The sequence below is a fragment of the Mustela putorius genome, unplaced genomic scaffold (assembly GCF_011764305.1).
Source record: "Mustela putorius furo isolate JIRA1106 unplaced genomic scaffold, ASM1176430v1.1 tig00003834_pilon_pilon_pilon, whole genome shotgun sequence".
Lineage (NCBI taxonomy): Eukaryota > Metazoa > Chordata > Mammalia > Carnivora > Mustelidae > Mustela > Mustela putorius.
The window spans coordinates 17,642,660-17,662,693 of record NW_025421987.1 but is presented as its reverse complement, the minus strand read 5'-3'; positions in this window follow the sequence as shown (position 1 = coordinate 17,662,693).

Below are 20,034 nucleotides of genomic sequence, written 5' to 3'. Positions count from 1 at the left end.
TCCCCAAAAAACTGGTACTAAATATATTGCATATTAAAATGGAGGCAAAGTTTTAATCTTTTAATGTATTTCAAACCATCTTGAATACAGTAACTCAGGTATAGCAAGGGTCCTTCCATAGCCTCTGGTTTCACCCCATGTATACTTTGAAGCCCAGTTCTCTAACCATCTCCCAACAGATTGCACCCACAACTAATGGATAACTTGTTCATTATATGGCTAGATTTATCAGCTTCATATTCAATGTTAACTTCCAACACCTTCTTTTTAAGCTTAAGAGACATCAATCTCATACCTTCTTGGCACTCTACACTATCTACATAAACATTTTTTATATCTTATTTTATTTGAATTCAACTAATTAACATATTGTGTATCATTAGATTCAGATGTAGAGTTCAGTTACTCATCAGTTGCCTATAACCCCCAATGTTAATTATGTCACGTGTCTTCCTGAATGCCCATCACCCAGTTACTCTATCCCCTCACCCACCTCCCCTCCAGCAGCCCTCAGTTTGTTTCCTAAGTTAAGAGTCTCTTACAGATTGTCTCCCACTATGATTTCGTCTTGTTTTTTTTTTTCCCCACCCTTCCCCTATAATCCTGTTTTGTTTCTTAAATGCCAAGACACTTGAAAAAATGCTCAACATCACTTGCCATCAGTGAAATACAATGCAAAACCACAATGAGATACCCCCTTTAGCCAGTCAGAATGGTTAAACTTAACAAGTCAGGAAACAACAAATGTTGGCAAGGATGGGGAGAAAGGGAACTCTCTTACACTTTTGGTGGGAATGTAAGCTAGTATAGGCACTCTGGAAAACAGTATAGAGATCCCTCAAAAAGTTAAAAATAAAGCTACCCTATGACCCAGTAATTGCACTACTAGGTATTTACCCAAAGGATACAAATGTGATCCAAAGGGGCACTTGCACCCCAATGTTTATAGCAGCAATGTCTACATAAGCTTCTTACTTTAATGACTTTCGGCTCTCTGCCTGTGGGCTTTTACCTGTTGCTGGGAGCATAGTAGGCTCACAAAGCAGAGAAGTGCTTTCCATGAGCAGTTCTCAATCAGTGGTGGATATAGACCCCAGTTTCATTGTCATCATTAGGATAACTTTGATAGGTGTTCTACACTGTCTTCCTTAGATCCTTGGCAGGATTGAGCTTTAGTTGTCCAGAATGATAACTTGCTTGATAACTCTTCCTCATGGATTTCTTTCTCTTCTTTGTCTCACCTCTTTAGTACCCTACCAGTCTTTCCAGTAATTAGCTCAGAAGAATAATATTTGCACTCAAATCCATTTCTGTTGCTCATTTGCCCAGGTCCATTTATAGCTAGGAATGGGCAGGATATCCTAATTTTAGTCAAAGAAGCCCAAGCAAAAGTCTGATAGGTAAAAAAGAGAGGAGGATCTTTGGAAAGGATATCTTCTTCTAATTAAGAGAAGATGCCAGAGGCATCACCACTTACAGCCCCCTCCCTTCTTGGTCCCCATGGAGCATTCTTTGCTTTCAATGTAGATATGCTGAAAGCCACAGCCATCATCTTGTAATCAAGCATGAGGATGACAGGGAACATACTTAGAAGGGAACAGAGGGAATAATCTGGGGCTTCAAGCAGCTGACTCAAGTCAGTATAACTTTTTTGTTTTAGCGGAATAAATAATATATCATACTTGCTTAAGTATATTGAATTTTTTTTTCTTGCTACTGCATACACTACTGAAAGATACATATACTTTATACACATTTTTCTGGTAAAAAGGAGAAGGTTCATATCGTAAAATATGCAGAAAAACTTCATAGAAATCTTCACTGCATCCTTTTTTTAAGTCTCTAGTATTCTTCTTCTTGGTTGTTTAGCAACCTTCTCTTTCCTCACAGAATATGTTAAAATATTTTCTAGTGTGGTGAGCAATTCACTTTTTAGAGTTAGTTCACTCACTTGATACAAAAACAAAATAACCCAGTACTTAGCCCCAGTCAAATCTTCTATTTATTTTTTTAATGTACTTCTAATGTGGCCTTTTGTTTCATCTCTCATGTAGGCGCACAGTCCTAGAAAAAGAAACTAAAAGATTTTCTTAAATTAATTTACAAATTCAAAACAAAATGATGATAGGCAAATTGTTTCCTCAGGTTTAAAAATTAAAAATCCCCATTTTTACATATTTACATATATAAAGTAAGAATGTACCAACAAGAGAAGGACACTCTTCTTGAAAATATGAGAAAAAATCCAGATTAAAAGGAACTGGTCAGCAGATATCAAACAATGTCTCAGAGATAGAAATCTGGATTCTGTCAAGCCAAATTCTTTATTCCATTTCAGTTTTCTTGCTCTTCCGTTAACCTAACAGGCATATTCTTGCCGTGGACTTTTGCATAGGCTTCCCCCCACCCCCCACTAGGAGCTTCTCTCCCCCAAGATAAAAAGTTTATGACTAATTCAAGTAACTTCTCAAATTTTTGCTTTACTGGTATTTTTTTTTCCATTGGTTCCTACCATTACCACCTATTTAAAATTATAATTAACCCCCCCAAAATATAATGACAATCTGCCTTACCCATCTCCACTCACTTTTATCTTTGATTTTTTTCCCACTATAGTTATCACATTTTGATGGATTATATTATTTACTTCATGTATTATATTAAATGTTTATTTAGCCACTGATATCACAGTAATATGAACCCCAGCAGGCAAGGATCTGTATCTGCTGGGTTCATTGATTTTATCTAAATGCCTAGAATGGCACCTGACATAGAGTAGGCATTCAACATACAGGCACATACTGTGCCTGACAAAGAGTAGTAGGTACTATTGTTGTCTATCCAGTACTCAGCTTATCATCAATTATTGATTATTGCCCAGAGGTCATATTCGTATTCATTATATTTAATTTAATAGGTAATGAAATTGCACATAGACAATCCTTGAATAAAAATGTAACATACAATTTTAATGCTATATAACAGAAACTCAGAAGCATTACTAGAAAAAGAATCTTCGGGCTAGGTATTGGTGAATAATGAAGCTAAAGACATCCATGATGAGGAGAAAATAAATAATGATAGTGAAGGCTGTGGTGAGTCAATTAGGTTCGCAGCTGCAAGGAATTTTGGCTGGCAAGAGCTCATGGATAAGCTGTTTCCCAGGCATTATTCACAGCTGGAGAGCAATGATTTGCCTAAGAATATGCTTCCTTTACTTGGGCAGATGATATTTATTGGCTGGTCAATGCAGGGTATAAATACCCAGCCCCTTGCTTGATTTAGAGTGTGACATCTTAATTCTGTGGAGTTCTCCATGGAATCGCTAGTGGCCTCTGTCGTAAAGGTACAAACTTTCTACTCCTCCTTTTGGCTACTTCTGTTTCTTTTCCTCTGAGTTTTTACAACCAGGAGTGCTTCCCAGTAAAAGTCCTGCGCACAGATCGTTATTTCATAGGCTGTTTCTTTGGGGAAACTTACCTAGGACAGTTTGTACCAGAAATGATCATAGAAATCACATACTAACATGGTATTTTAGGTTGTGTTATCTGCTGCCTGGCTGGAAATGAGGACCATATCACGGGAAGTAAGTACAATACTAACCCCTGGTATGCTGTTGCAGGGAAACTAAAATCATAGTGGAAGGGAATGTACTGCTATTACAATGTTTCAGACATCTGAGAGTTCAGAGAAAATAGTACTTCAAGGACACTGAAATCAATCAATTTTTGTTGGATACTAATGCATGAGGGAAAGAAAAGAAAGCCTGGAAATGATTAAAAACCAATTTAGGCTAAGTGTGAAACCTAGATGACCTTGTAAGCAGCGTAAAGTTATTTTAATCTCTGATGGGTGAAAACAACTATGTATGAGGCCCATCATCATATTATAAGAATAAAAAAGCTTTAGACAAGTTCAGATTCTGAACTGTGCAAGTGTGTTTATCCAAAGGTTAAGGTCCTAATTAGAAGGGCATGGGATCCTGTGAAGGTAAAAACGGGATTAATGCAGTTGAATTTCCAGATTCCTTAAACACAGAGGGGCCTTTGAGAATGGTTCACTGCTCTCTTACAAGACTAGCGTTCCATTTTACATGAAGTTGATTCAAACACACTCGGCTTTCATCCCCACTTCCACCCTGGGTGCCACATCATAATCGAACTGAGGCAGTGCTGGGCCTACAAGATGAGGAAAGAAAATACACACCAAAAAAAACCTGTAAGACCTAGACAGCAGTTACTAGTCAGAGTCAACTAAAGTATATGCAGGTCCTAAGGAGCTGGATTAAGAAAGATCAAAGGGAGAGATTTTGTTTGAATATATTATCAGCTATGATAGGCAGAAGAGTGTCCCCATTTAACCTCCCTAAACTTCCACTTCTTAATTTATGTCTCTCACTTCATATCTCTCTCTCTCTCTTTCATGGCATCTCTCACAAGAGAATTTAAATAGAAAGTAGAATAAAGTTTGCTAATAAACTGACCTTAAAAATGAGAATGTTATTGTAAGTTATCCTGGTTGTTTCAATATGGGTTTTTCACATTGTAAGAGGGGAGTAGAAAACAAGAGTCAAAAAAGAGATATGACTAGAGTGATGCCAGGTGAGCAGAATTCAACCTCCCATTGCCAGCTTTATGGATGAAAAAAAAGGGCAGGGGGTTCCTGGGTGGCTCAGCTGGTGAAGCCAGGACTCTTGATTTTGGTTCCAATTGTGATCTAAGGGTCATGAGATGGAGTCCAGTTAGGCTCTGTGCTCAGCAGGGAGTCTGAGATTCTCTCCCTTTGCCCCTATCCCTGTTCATGTGTGTGTGTGCACTCTCCCTCTCTCTTTTTGTAAAGAAAATCTTAAAAAAGGTGGGGGTGAGGGGAGAAGCCAAGGAATTTGAGAAGCTTCTAGAAGCTGGAAAAAGCAAGAATATGGGTTCTGCCCTAGAAACTCCAGAAAGTAACACAGCTATGGCAAATTTTAGCCTAATGAGACCCATTTTAGACTTCTATTCTCCATAAGTGTAAGATCATACATTTGTATTGTTTAGGACACATAGGTTTTAGAGACTTGTACTGTAGCAACAGAAGACTAACACAGCATTCCTGCATGAACTAAAATGTAACACCTTGGAAAGAACCCCATGAGATGGTGCTAATATGGTACCAGAAGGATGAGTAAAACAATGACCTGTACAAGGTAAAATATTTATGCCTGGATTGTCTTGGTTTACAGCACCTGGAAAAACGGGTGTCTCCACCTTGAAGGAGGGAGGTGGGCAGCCATCTCAGTATCCACTACAGTTTATTCATGCCTCTCAGATACATTTGCTTCATGTGTTTTTGCTCGACCTGGGTAATTTCCAGCATGATGCTTGAAGGTGTTAGCTGCTGATGGCACACTGTTAATTTCTGTTCTAGAATTGTCCTTAGCAGAAGAGTGCTGCCTTTCACTCTTAGTATCTTACTCAAGAAAAGTCAAAAAACATGGTTGGTTGATGAGGGAGTACAAGAGTACTAGACACTTTCCCTCAGTTTGAGACCATCAGGAAGGACCATCCCAGCTCCAAAGCTTTCTGTGGAGATCAGCTGAGAGACCCTTGGAAATCATACACATTTCATCCTCTCCTTCTGCCCAACATTGTTTCTTACTCTTTTCCAAGTGTTGTTCTCTAGGGCAAGGCCCAATAAACCTCCTGCATACAACTCTCCATGTTGGAATCTGTTTTCAAAGAATTAATCTGAGGAAAGAAAATTACTTTCCTCCCCTTTGAAATAGGTAGTGATTTCCTAAGTGATAGACTGAGAGCAGATCATGTACTACAATATGCCCTCAGATTTTCAGAAGGTCAAATGTTGAGCTTATCTCAATATTAGCTTTCAAGTTAGAGCTTTTTATAGTGACCTAAAGTAAGCTGCTTTGCTGTGGTGGATTGGGGGAGAATTTTTAGCCCACCTCTGTTTGATGTGACCCAGGTATGATGACCCATCCTAAGAATGAAATGCTATAGCTGCTTTAAGATATAGCCAGCAGAAGTTTGGGCATGGAGAGATCGAAATGTAATTAGTAGCGTTCTGGAAAGGCTAAGAGGATCTTGAACCTATACTTAGGAGGCAATTACTTCATTAATTCATTCATGTATTCATTCATTCATCTAACAGGTGAATAAGGGTTGGCAAAATGTTCTAAAATGTATGGCACTGTTTCAGATCTAGAGCTAGCATGGCTGTAGAGAAAAGCTCCTGCCTTTGTCTTTCCAGATGGGGTAGAGACTTGTAAATATGCACCTTAAATACTGGATGATGGGTGCTGTAAGGCAAAAACAGAACATACCTAGGCGAGGTTAGAGGTGGAATAATACAGACAAAGAAAACAGCAAAAGCAAAGGCCCAAACTTCAGAGAGGATGACACAGTATTTCTCAGGGACCTGAAAATATTTAAGCTTGTCTGTAAGCTAGAATGGAAGTAGATGAGAGAAAAGGGTGAGCAAAAGCCAAATTGTGAAATGTCTTGTTAAGGTAGGTCATGTTGAGAGTTTAGACTTTATCCTAAATGCTATAGGGAGAATTGGAAGATTTTAAATAGGTCATGATATGATCATATTTGCCTTTCAGAAATATCAGTGTGAAACTCTTCACAGAGTTTGGCTCCTATGACACAATCTGTGGCAGTTCCTGCTTCTAGCAAACTTGATAACACCAAGGCTCTGAAAACCTTGATCTCTCAGTGCCCTGCGGAGATTTAATATACAGTTAGGGCTCTAACACCTTTTATTTATAGGATGCAGATAGATAAAGGACATTAGGAAATTCTAACCAAGAAAACATACAGAACCCCTTTCAAATTATTGGGGTAGTCACCGGTTTCTCAAAGATATAATGATATAATTTATGGCATGATTAAATATGACCTCTCAGATCACAGAGCTATTCTTTGACTGACTATATTTTCAAAAAGGAATTCTGCTCAGGGCATTGGCTATAAATTAGTGAACAATGGATCTTCTCTTTATTTCCATCAGTACTCTCAAATTTTGTTCAAAGACCCCAAATATGAATAATCATGCGTGAAAATAACACAGTTAAGTATTTTTTTTAATGTTCTAGAAAATGCCATTTCCTTTAGACACCAGAGGGAAAAGCTATGCCCTTGTCTGGAGCTTGGTTTTCATAAGCTTCAGTAAAAATCTTAGAATCTTATGTTTTGGAGAAAAGTGTTATTAACCCTGGTGAAGGTTCATTTAACCGTAAGCAGTAGGAAATCTTAACTTCTGATATCAGAAATAATCAGAAGTATTGTCTTTCCTATAGCTGAACATACCAGAACTTAATTCAGACTCTCCTTGTTAAGACTGGGTTATAGATAGTCTTAATCCCAAACATTTAGTTTTCAAAGCTATTATCTCTCTGGGTCTCCTTAAAAGCAAATAATCAGGAGAATAAGAAGCCTTCCTAGGCTCAGTCTGCCCTGATAATGCCAAGTGAGCAGGTAGGTGAAGCCTGGACAAGAGAATAATGTGAAGAAATGTTTGCTCTACAAATCTGAAATACAAATCAAAAGGTGTAAGCTTCTCCAGAAGCAGAATCCTACAAAACACCAGTTGATCAAAATGTTATTTACTCAGCTAGAGAAATAAAACTCAATTATAAATCCTGGACAAATACGTGGTTTGCTTGTTGGTTGGTTGGTTGGTATGGGTTATACAATGCCTGTTTATTTCTATATTAATACATCTAATAGTTACTAGGCTCTCATGAAAGATAAAAATGAACTTACAAACTCAATAATGCAAAATAATAGGACAAATAATTTGTGCTGGGAAAGTACAGATATTTTCTATGTTGGCCAGATTGAGCCATTTAATTTAAATGGTGAATGACCATCTAAGTTTTATTGAATTTCCAATTTTTAAAACAAATCATTAATGTGGGATGCAAAGTGCCATTACATCTCATGAGCTTATTCCTGATTGCACATTTACTAATTAATTGGAATTTGTTAAATTAGAATCTTTTTATAATACCCTGATACAACAGTGGTTCTATCAAATAGTTATTTTCATGTTTGATTAGGAGTACATTTGGGTTTTATTATAGGCCTTGTTATTAATTGTAAATACTCTTTTGGTATGATGCCATGCAACTTGGGTTTGCCTTCTATTCTGGGGTATCTCTGGCATTTATTCTTTATGTCCTGTATTCTAAATCTGACCTAATTTAGTATTAGAATGCTGCCCTACTACTTGCATTTTAATATTCAATAAAGGTACCACTGACCTAATTTAGTATTAGAATGCTGCCCTAATACTTGCATTTTAATATTGGCTAGGCATCTCAAAATGAATATTTAAAACTCAAATAATTCCCCTAAATCAATCTATGCTTACTTCTATAACTTTCTTTTACTCAGGGCAGCATATACTATGATATAGCTGCTAATAAAAGAATATATTTTTTTAAGATTTTATTTATTTATTTGACAGAGAGAAATCACAAGTAGATGGAGAGGCAGGCAGAGAGAGAGAGGGAAGCAGGCTCCCTGCTGAGCAGAGAGCCTGATGCGGGACTCGATCCCAGGACCCTGAGATCATGACCTGAGCCGAAGGCAGCGGCTTAACCCACTGAGCCACCCAGGCAACCAATAAAAGAATATTTTGACAAGGAAATATCTTTACCTTTTAATTACCAAGTAATGTGTATAACAGATGATAGTTGTGCTTCATTCTATCCTTAAAACCGCACATGAATCTTTAGAATTTCAATCTTTTTAAAAATTTTATTTATTTATTTGACAGAGAAAGATATCACAAGTAGGCAGAGAGGCAGGCAGAAACAAAGAGGGAAGCAGACTCCCTGCTGAGCAGAGAGCCCATGTGGGACTCAATCTCAGGACTCTGAGATCATGACCTGAACTGAAGGCAGAGGTTTAACCCTCTGAGCCAGCCGGGTGCCCTAGAATTTCGAATCTTTCTATGTTGCTTGGATCTTTACTAGAATATATTATATTTTAAAAAAATAGTCTTATTAGAAAATCTACCATGTTATACACCAATAAGGTCTGTATACATAGCACTAATATTAATAACATCACTGTTATTAATATAAATCATTATTTCCCGTGCAATCTGGGATGGAGATAAAATAATCACATGAGGACTCAGATACTGTCCCTTAATTGTCCCCTTTGCTGTCAAACTAATTTAAGACATCTGCAAAAATACTGTTGCCCCTCAAAGTTTTGCCCACAAACTTTTGCATTTTTGATATTTGTAAAATATCAGGTTGAGCAGGCACTTAGGAGGAAAAGTGGGAAACATAAGCAGGCCAATAATAGCAACTTCCATACGAATACCATTTACTTCAAGTGTATTGCGTGACAAACCCTGATCTAAGAACTTTATGTATATTTAACCCTCAGATGGCTACGGTAGAAGCCACATTCACTCTCCTCATTTTATAGATGCTTAAAAGGAAACATGGAAGAGAGAAACTAAACATAAAAAAAAAATGGGGGGCGCCTGGGTGGCTCAGTGTGTTAAGCCGTGCCTTCGGCTCAGGTCATGATCTCGGGGTCCTGGGATGGAGTCCCGCATCGGGCTCTCTGCTCAGCAGGGAGCCTGCTTCTCTCTCTCTCTCTGCCTGCCTCTCTGCCTGCTTGTGATCTCTCTATCAAATAAATAAATAAATAAATCTTAAAAAAAAAAAAAAAAAAGAACTGGCTGAGGGACTATCCTCAGAGCTCCGTTGAACTATAGGGCAAAGATTCTTAATTGAACACTAAACTCTATTTCTCCTTAGGTGTAATATTTTTCTTATACATGGTATCCATTCCTAATCTGCCTCTCATGACACTGTCAATTATACCTCCACTCTCAATTTAGAATAGGGGCTAACATTGAGAAAGAGCGGGATATCTGAGAGGGAATAAATACCTTGTCTTTAGAGGGAAAGGGAATTTGTGATTTAGATTATCTGGCAATTTTTTTTTTAGTGTTCCTCACGAAAATGCTTTTAAAGTAGAAATGTTGAGTGGACTCTTGAACTCTTTGTCTTCGCCTTTCCTTTCCCTTAATCAATAAATGTTACTTATTTTACCCCCAAATCCTAAAATTTATCCTGTTTTCTTCATCCTGACAATATTGTTGCTTTTTCTTCTCCCAGATGAACTTTCTTCCTAATTGGTTCTGTATTATCATGTTTGACTCTTTCTAAATTATTCTGTAAATTTCAGCAAGTAAGTGTACACTTTCCAAAATGCAAATCTTATGTTAATTCCTTGCAAAAACTCCCTGAATACTTCCTCATTTCTGAGTGTATAGTATATTTTTGTATAATCGGGTCTCTGCTTAGTTCTCTAGCTTCATTTCTCCCTACTTTCCAGTTCACACTTCATAATCCAACTAGGTCAAACTTCACCAGTCTTTCAATGCATCTCATGCTCTCTTGACTATAGGCTTTTGATTATTTATGTTGAAATAATTTTAGACTTTCAGAATATTTGCAAAAAATAGTACTAAGGTCCTACATATTGTTCACCAACTTCTAATGCTAACAACTTGCATAATCACTCAAACTGTGAAAATAACGTTGGTACAGTGTTATTATAGAAACTACTGTCTTTTTAACTGTTGTTGTTGTTTTTTTTTTAATCAGTTTTTAAACTTCAGTCCTATTTCTGTTCCAAAACCTTGTCGGGGATCCCAAGTTACATGACATTTAGTTGTCATGTTTCCTTTGTCTACTCCAGTCTGTGTCAGTTTCTCAGTCTTCCAATGTCTTTCAACATAGTAATACTGAAAGACTACTGGTAAACCGTCTCATGGGATTACATTCAATTTGCATTTCTCTGGTGTGTCTTCATAAGATTGAGGCTTGATCTTGTTAAGCAAGAATATCACAGAAGTGATGTGTCCTTCTCAGTGTATCACATGATGGAGTACATGTTGTTATGTCTTAATATTATTAACTTTGATTTGTTAAGGATTTTTTTCATGGTGAAATTACTGTTTTTCATTTGTAGTTGATAAAGGGCTGAGAGAGATTTTGAGACTCTGCAAAAATACTGTTGCCCCTCAAAGTTTTGCCCACAAACTTTTGCATCCACTGGTGGAACTTGCCTGAAAAATTAAAATTGAGTTCTGATAACAAATTTTTTTTAAATTTTCTTCAACCCTATGAAATTTTTTTCTGTTTAAAAATCCCCTCTTTTTAATTTATACACTTGTTTATTCACAGGACTCTGAATTCACAGATGTTTGTTTTATGCTAGGGATTATAATCCATGCTGTTGCTTCATTCTGTGTTGCTCAAATTGTTAACCGTTGTTGGACTTTAGCCACTAGCAACTTCTACACATTGGCTCCTGTTTCTTTTCCAAATTCTCATCCTTTTTCAAATTTTTTTTTCTTTTCTAACATCCACATGATATTATAAATTTATCTTGGATTTTCTTGGCCCTAGATTTAATCAATTCTCCAGGTTGGCCTTGGTTGCTTCATTGGCAATGGTACTTAGAAACCAATATCTGAGTGCTAGATGTGCTCACTGTTACAATGATACCATTGCTCCTAGGCTCTCTGATTAAACATGTAGGAAATAAGTATATATTATTGTATAAATATATATTGTATGTATATGTATACATATATATGTATATATATATAAGTATATATTGTTGAAACCTACTGTACCCATAGAGTAGTTCTAGAATTGCTAACTCATACCCAGTGAGCAAAAAAATTAACCAGAGTACAATACTTGCTTACACTTCATGTTTTCAATCTCTACAGTATCATGTCAAATCATTCCTTTTTAAATATAGGCAATTATGTTCTTCCCTACTTGTTATATATGAAATGATGAAGTTCATCTGTTACAGTTTGTATTTCATTCATATTTCTGCATCCTATGTTTGTTTATATTTACATACAGTAAAATATACTCTGGTGTACAGTTCCTATAGCTTTTGGTAAATGCATGGAATTTCATATTTGCCAAAACTATTATGAATCAAAACAGTTTTGTCATTCCCAAAATTGTTCTGAATTTCTCCCTTTTTTAGCCAATTTACCCCCATCCTCAATTCTAGAAAGCACTGATCTATTTTCAATACTGAGGTTTTATCTGTTCCAGAATATAATCTCCACAGAAACATACAATATATGATGTTATGATCTAGCCAAGGCTTTCAAAATGCATTTAAATTTCATCCATGCTGTTGCCTGAATTAATAGTGTGTTCTATTTTATCACTTAATAGTAATCATTTGGTGGCCAGTACCACAGTTTATCCATTCACTAGTTCAATAACATATGGGTTTCCAGTTTGGGGGGATTATGAATAAAGCTATTATAAATATTCATGTACCCATTTTTATGTGAACATAAGTTTTCATTTTCATTTCTCTTGGGTAAATAGCTAGAACTGTACTGTGTAGCAATATGTAAGCATCTATTGAACTCCATAAGAGATATCCAAATTGTTATCTGTAGTATCCACAGGTTTTCCTTTTGTATCAGCAGTGTATGAGAGTTACTGTTGTTCCACATCCTTGCCAGATATTGGTAGTGTCAATATGTTTTCATTTTAACCATTATGTGAATGGTCATCTCTCAATGTGGCTTTGATTTTCATTCTCTAGTTCCTAATGCTACTAAGTACCTTTTCCTATGCTTATTTACTATTCATCTATCTTTATTGAATTACCTATTTAAATTTTTTGCCTATTTTTTAATGACTTTTGTGGTGGTAGTTGTTAAGCTTTCAGACTTTTTAAAAAAATATTTGGGAAATATGCAGTTCATTAGAAATGTGACTTGCAAATAACTTTTTTTAATTCTTTGCCTTGTCTTTTCATGCTTTGGTATCCTATGGTAAGGAAGAAGATAAAACTATTTGCCTAACTGATTATTACAATAATTTTCTTATGTTTCCTTGTAATATATTTATAGTTTTATGTATTTATTTTATTTTGAGCTAATTCTTGGTATAAGATATATAAGATACAGATTATACAGATTAGGGCTTGTTATTTCTATTGTCAATGTATAAAGGTTCCAGCACTGCCTGTTAAAAATGTATAAATGTTCCAGTGTCCTTTGTTGAAAAGACTATTCTTTCCACATTCAATTGTCTTTTCATCATTGTCAAAAATAAGTGGTTAGTAGATAGGTGAGTCTATTCCTTGATTCTCTATTCTGTTCTCTTATTCCATGTGTTTTTCCACTTGCCCTGATTAGTGAAGAATTGTATTAAATCTTAACATATTCATATGAGCTTTCAAACTTTGCTGCTTTTTTACAAATTGTTTTTTCTCCTAGTTTTTTTGCCTTTCTGTGAAAATTTTAGAACAACTTATCAGTATCTACAAAGACTGCTGTAATCTTGATAAGGATTGTATATAATCTACAAATCAATTTGGGGAAAAATTATATTTTAAGTTTTTTATTTATTTATTTGACGGACAGATAGGCGGAGAGGCAGACGGAGGGAGAGAGAGAGAGAGAGAGAGAGAGAGGAGGAAGCAGGCTTCCCGCTGAGCAGAGAGCCCGATGTGGGGCTCCATCCGGGGCTCAATCCCAGGACCCTGAAATCATAACCCAAGCCAAAGGCAGAGGCTTTAACCCACTCAGCCACCCAGGCACCCCGGGAAAAAATTTCTATTTTAAACTACTGAATCTTCTGAGTCACATACATAACATGTCTTTGATTATTTAGGTCTTTAATTTTTTTCATCAGTGTTTTGTACTTTTAAACAGATAGATCCTGAGTATTTGTTAGATTTATACATAAGTACTTTTTTGTAATACAACTGTAAATGACGCTTTAATTTTTTCCACTCATTAATCAGTAGTTACTAGACCTAAAATTGATTTTTGTATGTTGACCTTGTATCCTGAGACCTTTCTAAAGTCATTACTTTTTTAAAAGATTTTATTTATTTGTCAGAGAGAGCATATACAAGCACAAGCAGGGGGAGTGGCAGCAGGCAGTGGGAGAAGCAGACTCCCCACACCCATTAAGGAGCCCCGTGTGGGACTTGATCTCAGGACCCTAGGATCATGACTTGAGCTGAAGGCAGACATTTAGCCCATTGAGCCATCCAGGCATCTCTCTAAACTCATTAATTTTAGAACCTTTTTATGTAAATCCTTTAAGAGTTTCTACAGAGACCATTCTGTCATCTGTAAATAGAGGCAGTTTTATCTTCTTCCTTCCCAATGTAAATACCTCATATTTTATTTTTGCATTATTTTATTACACTAAGACATCTAGTACAGTGCTGAACAGGAGGATAAGGCAGACTTGTTTCCTATTAAGGGAAAATTTTCACCATTAAATATTATGTCCCTTGTAGATATTTTACAGATAGTTTTTATCAGTTTAAAACAGTTTTTCTGTCTATAGTTTGCTAAAAAATTTGATAATGAATGATGATTTTCTTCATCTATTGTAATGATCATATTATTTTTAAAAATTCTGTTAATGTAATGAATTATCATTGGAAAAGGCATGTTCCTTTGTGTTCTGATTCAGACTTCGGAACAATGTTCCTGGGTATGGGGCATATGACTTTCTGATTACTTCTGACTCTTCTTCAGTTTCAAGTTCTGTGTCCAGCATATACTTCTGTTTCTCCTCTAAAGGTAAAAGAGTTCTTTCTCTGGCTATACTGGATTTTCACCGGTGGCCAAGAAAGTTTGTTTTTGGTGTCCTTTCTCTCAGAGAATAGGGCATTTTTTCCCCCAGGAGAGACAGAGAAGATCTGGGTAGATATTCATGTCTCTTGCAGGAGCTGCTTTTCTTCCCTACCTGGATATGCACTAATTCCAAAGTTTTTTCCATATTTTCAATACTTTTCTGTGAGCATCTAAGAGGTTTGATGGCAAAAAGAACTGCAAAAATATACCAACTCCCGTTACTTGTGTGGCCTCCAGCCACTCCACATGGTCTCTCTACACTTGGCCTTTACTGATTTGTTAACTAGAATACTTCTGTGTCTGCTCTGGATAAGCAAGTATTCAAGTTCTGTCTCTTCCTGCAGGCATCTTTCTTTATATTTTGTGGTGGTTGATTACTTTGTGACCTCAGATCCCTTATGGGTATTTAAAAAGTCACAAATTTTCAGTTTGTCTATGTTCTTGTTGTAAGAGTAGATATGATATTCTTTGTAGCTTTCTATACTTTGGAGTAAAATCTAGAATCCTTACAAGCTTTTGAACATGTTCTGTCCTCTTGTGGCACATTCTCTCTTGATGCTATTTGTTACCCTGCCATCATCCTTTTCATAGGTTTTCTAAATTACTCTCTCTCTTACTCTTGTGATGAAGTCTTCTTTCAGATAACTTCCTCCAAAACCCCATCTCTCCTAACAGAGGGGTTCCTCCTATAGGATTCTTCATTTACTTTTCTTATAGTTACATTTATTTAATTCCATTGTGATTTCATATTCCCCAGTCCATATCTTTATCTACTTGTAAGATCCCTGAAGACAGGAGTGTGTTGCATTTCTGGTGCCTGTCACACATTTTTAGCATTTTGTAATCATTTCTGTATTGAAGACTTCCTATTATGGCTACCACAGACAATTTAGACAAAAAGTATGGTATTATATAAAAGTCTATATCAAACCAGAATTCAATAATCATGATGTTAAATGTTAAATGACCTCTTATTGTCTGAGGAACTATGCTTCAGAAATATAGGAAAACTGATGAATGTTAGATAATGGAATATGAAATCAGCAAAGAAAGGAGTGCATTGTTTTATCAATATCCTTCTCCCAGTAGTACTTATTACAGAGTTAATTGAAAATCTTTAGAGATAGGATACAACAGAGTAAAGAAAAGGAAGAATAATGCAGACATATATTCTTGTTCTGGGAAAGCAGTTAACACTATTAAAAACTTACTTTTTTATATGACTGTCATTAATATTTTAGGAAATTCTTTGCTAAATCCCAATGTAAATCCCAAATAAATTTTATATTTTGTGTTTTTCTTGGCGTTTTCTAAAGATCGGAAATGTTAGAGTAACAGAAAAGATGTTTGGAGAAAATTCAGATGAACTTCAAAAGAAAAAGATACAACTCCTCATCTGTAGGTAATAATGGTAGGGACAATGAGCAATCCCAGGGCTAACAGCCAGGAAATAGATACCTGGCTCAAGATGCACAGACAATAGGGAGCTTCACAAAACACTAAAGTATATTTCTGTAGGGAATATATTTAATTACTGTACTAGTAAAATCAATGGATATTCAAGTTATTTCCCCAAAGAATTCAAAATTTATTCAACATTTACACAAGAACGAGAAATCCTTCACTGCCTTGTGCTCTGAGCCACAGTTAATTGCAGCTGAAACTTCTTAATTTTTAATATATATTTTTAATTATCATGATGAAAATGGACCTAAACATTTTAACATAACAATACTAGACTAAAGAAGCTGCAGCCTCTTTTCAGCATTTTATTGTAGCTAAATTTTTACTTGGCTACGGAGAGGAATTTCAATAAATCTAGAAATAGTCCATAAATGTGAAACTTAAATTTTAACTTTGTCCTCTTTTTTGCAGTATATCTTGTTCCAAAGAAAATGGCAACAGAATTATTACCTGTTCAAAAAAAAAAAAAAAGATTGGTAGTTTATATCTAAGACTTGGCAGTTCCAAATAACTTCCAAATATCTAAAATTATTTTCAAAGTATACATTTGTGGTGTTTGGTTATCTGGCAAACTGAAGCAAGATTTCTGGAAGCAGAATTGTCAAAGTGTAAAACAGTTCAACACCGTAGGGTTAACCAGATTTGTAAATAAACACAGCTTGAATAACTGGGAGCTCTTATCCCAGTCTCTACCTCTTTGTTCACCCTTCCTTTTTGCATCTGTACACATAACTGCAGAATGAGAGTCATGTATCATAATGGTTCAGACTAAGGAATTTGGAGTCAGACTGCTTATGATTAGATGTCCTGCTACACTTTTCAATAGATTCTTGGCTTTGAGTAGCTTTCAAGGCCTCTTTAAGACTCAGACAGGAGGGTAGTACTAGTATGTAGTGTAAGGAGTTGTTCTCAAAATTAAATGAGATCATTTATGTAAAGCAATAAACATTGTGGCTGATATTATTCACACTCAAATGCTAGCTGCAACAATAATGATCATATATATCATTGAAAGTCAGAATTGTAGTACTTGAAATATCGCAGTAACTGGTAAAGAAGTCACCCCCATTCTTCCTATAAGGGAAGGACTCTTATTTCTACAATTCTATTAGGATATAAAGATGTTCCTCCTTTAATAATGGGCTCACCATCTCTAGAAAATCCAAATAAAGCTTTTCTTTTGTGTTTATTTTTTACTCCAAAAAGCCTTACCATAGGTCAAGATCAAAGATTCCAGGTACTCAGTAATAACCAATAGAAACAAACAAATAAACAAACAAAACCTTAAATTACTTAATTCTTGGTCTTACTGATATTTTACCACTGGTGGGACACTTGATCTGTGAGAGTAAAGCAAAAATTTTGGACTCTGACTGTCCTTTATTCGAACACTATATCTGTTACTTACTAGTTGTATAAATTGGAAAAAAAAATAAATTTTGGCCCAAGTGTATTTTTTTAATTCTTTTATAAAGTTAGGTTAATATCTAACTCATAGGGTCATTATAAAGATAAATAATTAATATTTATTATTAGGCCTGGTTTCATAATAAGATCTTAATAAATGACAGCCATTATCATTTTCATTTCATGTAGGTCATTCTGCTTTACCAAGAAATAAACATAAACCCAGAGAAAGTAGCAAAGATTAAGTTACACTATCTGATTTATAATGCAAATTCTCATCCTTATATTTAAAAAAAAGGATCATTAGAATTTCTTTTAAAAATATAGCTAGAGAGCTTACGTGATTTTTTTCAAATGGTTTATTAAGAGAGAAAGAAAAATAAGGTTTTTAAACTGTCTTCCGTTATAACTTGACAGTTTCTTCTGTTGAATCATTCCTAATAACTGCAATGTCAAGTGTAAATAAGTCTTTTATTTGGCAGACTAGTGGGTCAATTAAAATTGTTTTTCTTAAGTTATGAAATATTTTAAGCATAAAATGATAAAATGCCTCTATACCCGGCAACTCAGCCTAAAAAAGTCTTAAAGCAATTGAGGTCCCAGGATACTTCTCTCAATAGTTGCCTTCTTTGTTCTCCTACCAATAATACATGCCCTCAACATTACCATTCCTGAATTTGAGGAATCATTTGTAGTGTGTACAACATTACCATTCCTGAATTTGAGGAATCATTTGTAGTGTGTAAACCAAAGCAATAGTAACTTTATTAAATCACCAGAAATACTTATTTTTATTTCTGCAGTTAAGTTTCAGAAGGAAAAAAATGTGATTATAAATTTGTGAGAATTTTCTGTACTGCTTTCTGGGTTTTTGATTTCTCATTTTAAGTAAGAGTACAAATTCCTTCCATTGCTAACAGAATCATGGAACCAGAAAATGTCAAGGTCCTCTCCAAATCAGGGATGAGTACAATAAATTAATATACCTAGCCTTATAATTTAAAAAAATGGAGCAGCTTGATTAAAAACACCCATTCAATTAAAAAAATATGGAAAGCACCATGCTAAGCAAATTGAGATTTTTCCTTATATTTTGGGGTAGATTGCAAAGTGACTGTTCCTCTCCTTTCCTTTTGTTAAATTTTGTACATAAATAACTTGTTTTATATTCATCTGTACCTGCTTTACATGTTTACCACTCTGAGCAAATTAGTAGTGACCTTGCATAGATCTATACCAACTCTTGAAAGCTTAATGTCTTTTCTAACCTTCAAAGACTATTCTCAGGGTATTTTTAAAAAATGTTAAAATATGCTTTTTAAAGTGGAATGGCTTTTTAAAATAGACTCTAGGGAAAGTAGTGTTAACATGGACTTTCTTTAAAAAGGCTTTTTTTTTTAAATTTACAAGACAAAACTATGTAATCAAACAGGCAAAAATTAAGATAGTCTACCTTCTATAATGTTTGTTTTTAAAACTTTGGTTTTAACCAGACGATGTCATGGTAGGAGAATGGAAGTATAAATGAAAATGATGAGATACATACATAGAATAGGTTTGATCCTCTCTAAGTGGCTGGAAGCCTTCTGTAACCAACTCCATGGCAATGAAGAAAGATCAAGAACTTTTCTAAGGCAAAGCTGGTCACTGTATAGAACTTCCTTGAGGATTCACATGTGTGAGGTATTCTACTGTATGTGTATATATGTATACAGAACTTCCTTGTAGATTTAGAGCATTTCCACTCTATGTCTATATATGTATACATATACACACATACATACAAATACTTATCAAAAAATGAATAGAAAATGAATGGGGTGTCAAAGAAACCCTTACTGGAGACCTCATCACTTAGTGGAAAAACGAGCATTTTCATTTCTTATATTAACTCCCAATATACTCTTACCAGTCCTAGTGTAGTACCATATCATGTCCACCTCATTCCATTTCACCAGTGATCCAAACACAGGTAGTATTTTGAGATTCATGTAAGCTAAATGATCATCCATAAGTCAGAAAAGGTTATGCTACTGTGTGTCCAATAAATTTGGTCCCTTTTACCCATGGCATCCAGAGTGCTTCAGATAAGAAACAGAATTTGTTTTAAGTCTACTCTCTTTTACTAATTTACAAATATATTTATTTTCAATGATTGGTGAAAGTGTTGATATTAATGACATGGAAATTTTTTTTTTCTTTATAATCTCAATTCTGGGACTATATGTTAGAGACTCTGGCTTAATATCTAGAATGCATACTCTGGTAAAAACAAAACAAAATAAACAACAACAACAAAAACTATGCCTGAATATATTGGATACCTATTTGGAGTGTCTACTGAGATCTTAGTAAGCAACTTAAAACTTGTCTTCTGAACTCAACTACAACTCTAAGTCTTCAGTTTTTACTCTGACTCATTGGCTATGGTTTATGGGAATAGACCCATGAGGCTCAGAGTTTTCTCCCCAGGAGAGT